This window comes from Lactuca sativa, chromosome 2, assembly GCF_002870075.4.
Source record: "Lactuca sativa cultivar Salinas chromosome 2, Lsat_Salinas_v11, whole genome shotgun sequence".
Taxonomy (NCBI): domain Eukaryota; kingdom Viridiplantae; phylum Streptophyta; class Magnoliopsida; order Asterales; family Asteraceae; genus Lactuca; species Lactuca sativa.
In genome coordinates, this window is record NC_056624.2 from 106,380,676 (window position 1) to 106,387,923 (window position 7,248).

Genomic DNA, 7,248 nt, shown 5'->3' on the forward strand with positions numbered 1-7,248 from the left:
CCACGTATGTGAAATCTCTCCCAAATCTCTCTAAGTATGAGAAATCTATCCAAGTATGTGAAATCTCTCCCAAATCTGTTTCAAAATTTCCCGTAACTTTTTGGAATCATTCGGCTCATCCCGACCCTTGATTGGGTCAAAAATCGCTTAAATCGAGGTTAGAGCGGGTAAAATACCCCAAAGGATCCGGAACCTCCCGTAGGGCTGAAGCCTCTTAGAGACCGGACCCTCTTTGACCGGAACCACAGCATGCGAGCTGCAGCAGGCGAGTCGCAGCCCCGACCGCAGCCAGCGAGCCACAGCAAGCCGACCGCAGCCAGCCAGCCGCAGCAAGCAACCGACAGCCAGCGAGCCTCCTGCGGTAGTAGCTCGGATCCGCAGCCTCCCCTTCTCCTGACTTTAGACCGCAACGCCTTCCTTCTGCATCCGTGACTGACCTTCTCCTTGGATCCTCCTCACCAGTCGATCCACTCCGGTACCAAGGCTGCTGATGACCGCACCCTTGCCCAGAACTTCGGATTTCACCCTTTTTCACCCGGTTTTCGACCCCAACTCCGTTTTAAGCCCGTTTTTCATCATTTTAACGCGGTATTTTCTCCAAAAATCATATTTTAACATATAAGACCCTAAATATTCATAATATAAACCTATTTTTATGAAAATATTTATTTAAGAGTAAAATCCATTAAGGGAAATAATGAGGTGGAGTGTGAATCTTGCTATAATATTTGACACAAACAACCATCCCATGCCCATTCCTTTGACCAACTATTGTACTCCCCACCACTCCTAGTCACCTCATGGTACTTTCCCACTCTTTTCTTTAGCAAATCAATATCCAGAGAGTTGGGAAAATTTCCACTCACTCTTCATTTCTCTCATTTCTCTTATTTCCACCCAAGGAACAAACACCTTTTCTGTCAAACTTTCTCCCTCAAATTCAAGATTTAAGGCTGATCATCAAGTTTTCTTACACTCTTGGTAAGTATAATTCATTCCCCTTGTGTTAATTACACTTTCCTTTACTCATATCATAAAATGCTTATACAAATTCCACCAATTTGGTGTTAGATTCTCGTAAATCTCTAGGTATCTTCAAGTGTTCTTGAGTTGAACACTTCTCACCTCCATCACTCATCTACTGAAACCACTCAAGGTGAGTTCATACCCCTATAATTTCATGTTTTCTTAAGTTTTAAGGGGGGGGGGGGGGGAATACAAGTTAAAACACCAAGAACACAACTAAACTCATTTAAGAGCCTTCATGAGAAAAGTTCAACTCCATTCACGGACTGTTTTGGGAAACTTAAACATCTTAGTTTTCAAAACTGTTTTAGGTGCAAGTAGTTACAGTTCTTAGCTTTCAAATGACTACTTGCACATCTACACAAGATTTTTCTATAATTTATGGTGATTTTTCCAAAATAGCCTATCATTTCAAGAACTAATATGGACCATTCTGTGAATATGAACATTTTAACACAGGTTAAAGACTTCCAAAATTCATGATAAAAATTATGAATAAACTAGACACATTTTAGGAACTCTCTGAATTTACAAATTCAGATTTCGACTTCGTATTATTTATCTAAAACAACGTAGAAAGGTTAAAAACAAGTTAACAGCTTATAACTTTCATAACACTTTGTATTGTGTTGAGCAAAGTGTATAACAATGAGTTCTAAATATTGAATGTGTTTCCTTGTTAGTTTATCATCATAAACTGAAATTTAGTCATTCATGATAAGATTCTTCATTCATTTAAAGCACATATATTAAGCTATAATAGGCATAGTTTATGGATTCATAACACTAATGTGTTTTCATAAACGAGTTCTTATACATTACAAACGTTTTGGATAAACTATAATAGGTATAGTTTATGTATCATTTACTTTTCAAAATTATTTATCAAAGGTTTTCAGTTTAGTTCACGTAAATCTGTTAATGAATAAATTTGTGAGTCATTCACTTCGGGTTACTTCCAAAGTAACAAAGTCAAAAAGTCCTGTAAATTGTAACCAGAGTCTCTTGTAGGGAGAACATGATAGTTGTGTATAGATCTATATTGGGTTTGACAAACCCACACCTGAGCTGCTTGCAACAGCTAGACCGGCAGGTCTATGGTGACAAGTGTCATTTAACGGCGACGCGTGAAGAACTTCGTATTACAAGGCCGTCTATGTCAAGTATGGTGATGATAGCTCACATGTGGTATTAACAAATCATAAGATTTATGGGTTCTACTTTTAAATTAGCGAGTTATGTCGATTTAGCTCACAGAAATTACCTTAAGTATGGAAAAATATTTGTACGCTTTCATATCAAAAAGGGTTTTATGTCAATTTAAAATCACTTTCTATATCAAGAAGTACAGATATTACTGTACACTTTCGGTCTTGGTATTTAAGACTACACGACATTCATTACAGGATTTTCCCTCAAATCGAAAAGGGTTTTATGCCAATTTAAAACCATGGTTATATCATTAAGTATGGAAAATAGTTTTTTGTTCTTGGTCCTGGGATTTAGGACCATATAACTTTTAAAAGGAAAATATTGGATTTTTCTTGGTGACACACAACACATTATAAAGAATGGTTTCCAAACTCTTTATCTCAAAAACTTATGAACTCACCAACTTAATTGTTGACACTTTTTCGAAACTACTTATATTCTCAGGAATTCAGTGAAATAGGAAATCAACAGCGTTTTGAGGATGGGACGATAAATCGTCAAATAGTTCATTTTGTCATCATAATGTAATTGATTTGAATTATGTAAACATATACTTTGGTGTAACTTTTTCAATTATATTTATGATGGTTGTATTTAATTTGAGCACTATTATACTCGCTGTTGTGATACTATACATGAAGTCCATCACCCCCGGACGTTTCCACCATCCTTGGTTTGGGGGTGTGACAGATTGGTATCAGAGCATTGTTTATAGTGAATTAAGTATATCGAACCACATAAGATATACAAACTATAAATACATTAGGACTAAAGTCTCTGATTTAAGTTTTCAAAACAATTATACTTTTAGAAATGAAATAGTTTCTTGTTAAAAGTATGAGTACATACATACATACTAGTATAGTATCATTATCTAGGACAATACAAAAGTAAAACGAGGAGTTGGACACTACGAGGAGACCTTGGGATATGTAATCAGACTTGGGATGAATATAGCCTGATCAACTATATTTATCCGGCGTGTGACTATGGTATGCCAGGGCATGGTCATAGTAAGCTACAAACCTAAAAACTCCCCATACAAGAAAGTTACTAAGAACCAAACATAAAATTTAAAATACTATATGAGTATATTGTAATATCATATCTTGTTATATGTAATTAGTATGCACTATGTCATTATAGAAGTAACTAATAAGGATCACCCACCTATAAGTAAATAATTATAGAATTAGACGCCTAGTAATTATCTCTTCCATTCCTATCCTCGCACGTACAACATAGCAAGATCCTACTTACCGGCCGACCCCTACTTTCCTAATCCGAACCCGATAAATGGTGAATGATTATGAGAAGAATCAGAAGCGGAACCGGAGGCAATCAATCCTCCATGCATAGCAAGGGTTCCCGCGAACCGTTTTGACTACATCAAACATGTGCCCCGTTGGGCAACCGTGATCGAGGGTTGAAGTCGACACCAATGACAACAACCACCATGTGGAGACCAACGAGGGTGCTATGACCTCAACCACGGGGGACCGACTGATAGAGCCCTCCCGGCGAAGACCTGGCAGATCGCGAACATCGGGGATTAAAACAGGAAGGCTACAACCCGAGTTCAGAAATTGCGCACTACTACAGACCCTACCGTCTCACGTACCCGAGACTCGGAATTAGAGTACAATTTCCGATAACAACTCTCTTTTTAGGACCTTATCGCCACTCGTGAAGAGGAATGATAGTAACATGGTAGACACACGACATTCAAAGAGAGGATGATCGCAACCAAGCGTCGATTGGCAAAGCTGCAAGATGCATCGAGTTTTCCTCAGGCATCACAAGGGACGAACTGTCATGAGTAGAGTTCATACCGCTCACAAGACTTGGTAAATTAAGTTTTTGAGTGTGCGTTGGTGCTACTCTATTCTAGGTGTAAGCACGTCACTGCAATTTAAGCAGTTATACTAATCGAGAGATTTTTTTTCTATCAAAACGTTTCCTTGCATGGATGTGAGACAGACCTGCATCGAGGTCAAAAATGTTCGCTGAAACCACAATTACTAGAATAATATATGGAAGTCCCCAAAATTGCTTGTGTATCAATCAGATCCAATTGATGGTGCAGAATCCCAATCAATTGGATGATGTCAGATCAAAATAGAAGAGAAGGAGAAGAAGAAGAAGATGAATCTAATGATGTATTCAATATGAATGATGCTCCTTACAACAGATTCTCTCTCTCACACACTTCTTCTCTCTAGATTTCTCTCTCTACTCTAGCCTTCTTCTTACCGTACACTCCCACATGCACTCCTCTATTTATATGGATCTCCAGCCATACACATGTGTACCGCCACACACCCTGTGTACGGCCGTACACAGGGTGTACGGCCGTACACACAAACCATAAACACATACAACATTACATAAAAATATATTTTCCTAGAAAAGCAAAGTATAAACCATATTTTTGACCCAACAATCTCCCCCTTGGTTTATAGCTTTCTTTTCTAAATGACCCAACAAGTCCCCCCAAAAAAATAGCTGGCTTTTCTTGTCAATCTTCAATGAGAGCTTTGGCTTCAACTTAATCTTCAAATTTCTTCACAACATCAAGATGAACATATGAATCTGCAATAAATGAATTCATCTTGAGCGGTTGAGTATTTCTTCAAAATTTGACATTGAACGCACATTGGGTGAGGAGGTTTGATGTACTGATTCTTGAAAGATAGCGCTTTCAGCTTGAGAATCTTTAGAGAGAACATCGAGAATGAATCTTCTGGATCACTTCCGCAGGTTTATAGATAGCAGCACACTGATTGAGGAGGCTTCAATGCAATCCGTCACATAATCTTGAAGTCAGCTTCACCTTGCTTCTAGGGTTGAAGGATTGAATGTCGAAAGAATAATCTTCATTTCTTGCTCCTTCGAATGAGAATTCTTTGATGATCACAGATGAAGCTTTTGCTCAAAAATCTCGATACAGTCTCCACGAGTCTCATCTATGCCTGAAATCACTTTTCAAGACAAAACAAAACTAAAAGAAAAATTAGCACACAAACAAAATAGAAACAAAAATATTTTTTGGATTTTCTGATTTTTCTGAACAAGAAATAATACTATTTTTGGATTTTAATTTTCTAATTTTTGTTTGATTTTTGAATTATTTTTAATTCTCCCCCTAAAATTTATGCATAGAGAAAAACTATGAAGAAATTTAACAAAAATAAAATGATATCTAACTTTAAGAATGATTTGGGATCAAAGTTTTTAGACAACCTTTATCCGCTTGTCGGTACCTTCCATCTTCACGTCTTTGTTTGGTCGATCGCCGGTATTGTTGTCCACTTAAACAAGAAAAATTATGACAAAACTAGGACATACTATAAGTGACAAGACAATGTGATCCTAAGTTCTTAGATATTATATTTGATCCTAAGTTTCTAGATACTATATCTTAAGGACCATTCATCTGACGACGACCAGGGATATTGTTGTCCACCTAAATTGAGCAGCGAGATCTAAAGACAATCTTTGAGTGTTCAAGTTTAATTGTACTGGAACATGTTTCCTGCTTACTGATATGCCCTAGTAATCAAAGACTTCCATAGTACTCCTTACATCGGGTGAGCAGACAATCATTAAGAGAGAAGATAGATTTAGATTATTATCACTTATAGTTTTTAGAGGGATTGAGAAGTAGAAGGTTGCATATGTTGTGTACCAGGTCGGATTGTTAATCACACAGAGGAGACAACATATGGCTAACAGATAAGAAGAATTTCATAGATATAATATGCAGAGAAATAGATTTGCATATGTTGCAGTCCAGGTTGGATCTCTTCCAACAATGCAGAGGAGGCAACATATGACTAACAGTAAGAAAGAAAGAATATAATTTTCTACAGATCTAATTCATCGAAATTTACTAGTCGCCCCATCAATACCGGAATTAAGGACAGAATCCGCACATCACGGAAAAGTTAAACCACGGTTCTAGATACGGGTTCATTTAATGTGACGAGTAGATTCCCATATATATCTCCCTGCTCAACCTATCCAAGCGTCGTATTGCCAGGCTAAACGGATCTAACTAGGTCAAGATTTATCAAGTCTCTAGATTCCTTAAGTTAATCTACACCTAGTCAAGTCTGTTAAATCTTCGTGCCTACCGACGCATCAAACCAGAGCATAAACCCTTCAACTTTGGGTACGTTACGCAGACTCAGATTGCCTGTTATCACTCACTTCCCAAAACATCTCCCTCAAGCACATTCCATAACCAATATATTATTTTTTGATTTTTTTATTTTTTGATTTTATTTTTTGATTTTCTAATTTTTGTTTTGTTTTTATTTCTCCCCCTAAATTTGTGCATAGGAAGTAAATGCGCAAATTTAAACTATCCTAAAACAAAAAATTTTCTTTAAAGCGAATTAGCTTAAGAAAAACTCAGGAGTATAGAGAAAAAAACTCAAACCATAAGTCACCGATTGAATTTGCATCCAGAAGGTCTGAGAACAGCACTCGGACAATTTTGGTCAATGTGTTTAGGTGTTCTACAGTGAAGGCAACTCTTTTTCTTCACTGTGAAGTTATTTTTTCCTGCCCCTGGTGGCGTATCCTTGCCTTGCCTCTTGCTTTTCCCACACGCACAGTTGCAACAGGCACTCTGTTTAGCTTGAAATTGTGGCATGTATTTACCAACAACAGGTTGATCAGAAGCAACTGAGTTTGAAGCAACAGATTCATAGTTCAAGGAGTCATTGGTTTGTTCAATAGTTTTCTCCTTGTTCTCATCATCTACTACTTTACCTGCACAAGAAGTAGAATCATGAATATCGTTTAGCTCAACACCCTCAGTTGGCCCTGATTGCTCAGTCTTAACTGAATCTGGAGCAGGGGTTTGGCCATATTGAGCATGCATTTCTTCCTCATTGGTCTCAAGGGGTGGGTTATAGTTGTGATTGAAAGGTGGAGGAACACAATCATACCCTAAACCCTTATTTTGATTATCTTTGAATTTTAATTGGTTTTCAAATAATG